The following is a 1,103-nucleotide window of genomic DNA, read 5'->3' as shown; positions in this document are numbered from 1 at the left end:
GCTGGCAGGGGCCTGGCGCGCGTGGGCGGCCGTGGCAGGCCGCTGTCGGGCGGGCGCGCGCAGGCCGCTGTGATGGGGGCTCACGGTCCAAAGCCCCTCACCAAGCCTCTTTTCCTTGCGCTCCTCGCGTGCGCCTCCAAAGTACTTTGATGGTGGACCGATTGTAGGTAACGCCAGTGGATTAACTCAATGAAAGAGATCAATAATGAAAGCAAACTTGATTTGTATTCCACTAACTTGAAGAACGAAGAACAATAATAAAGAAAGCAAGAGAAATCTAGAAAGAGATTGAAGAGATCTCTTCCTAGCCCAATCTAGTGGAGATTGATGGATCTACCACTAGCCCAAGTCCTAGAACACAAGATCTAAGACCGAATTCGGCACAAACGCCGCCCAAGCCTTACGGCCGACATAACAACATGACTCTAGAAGAACTCTTGATGCCTTTCAATGGCCCTTTACATCTCTTTTTATAGCCTAAGCCCTAGACAAAACATGGCACTTTGTCTTCACATGGTTCCAAGGCTTTTCCAGCGTTGATTGGCATGAGATGGATGGCTAAAGATCACCCAAGAAGGGCCCTCCCACGGCTGAACTTTGGCTTGCTTTTTGGCCATTGGATGGAAAGGGATGGAGGGTGGGATTTGCATGGTTCCGCGGACCGGACGCACGGGACGCGTGTCCCGGTTGACCGGGTCGCGCGTCCCGGCTGGGCGTGTCCCAGTCCGGGCGGGACTGGGACTGGGCGCGCGCCAGGCGGGCGGGCGCGCACGGGCGCGCGCGTGGGCGCTGGCGCACGGGCGGGCGCGGTCGGCTGGGCGCTGGCGCACGGGCGGGCGCAGGCGGGCGGGCGCGGGCGCGCGGGCGAACGCGGGCGCGCGGGCGGGCGCTGGCACGCGGGCTGGCGCGCGGGCGGGCGCGGGCGGTCGGCCTGCTGGACGCGCGGGCGGGCCGGCGCGCGGGCGCGGCTGGGCGCGGGCCTGGGCGCGCGGGCGCGGCTGGGCGCGGGCTTGGGCGCGCAGGGGCCTGGGCGTGCGCGGGCCTGGGCGCGCGGGCACTGTGGGCGCGGGCACTGTAGCAGGCGAGGTTCGTCCTGCGGAACC

This window comes from Phoenix dactylifera, chromosome 10 (assembly GCF_051530095.1).
Source record: "Phoenix dactylifera cultivar Ajwa chromosome 10, Ajwa_hap1_PhDact_Kaust_v1.1, whole genome shotgun sequence".
Classification (NCBI taxonomy): Eukaryota; Viridiplantae; Streptophyta; class Magnoliopsida; order Arecales; family Arecaceae; genus Phoenix; species Phoenix dactylifera.
Note: the sequence above shows the minus strand (reverse complement) of the source record.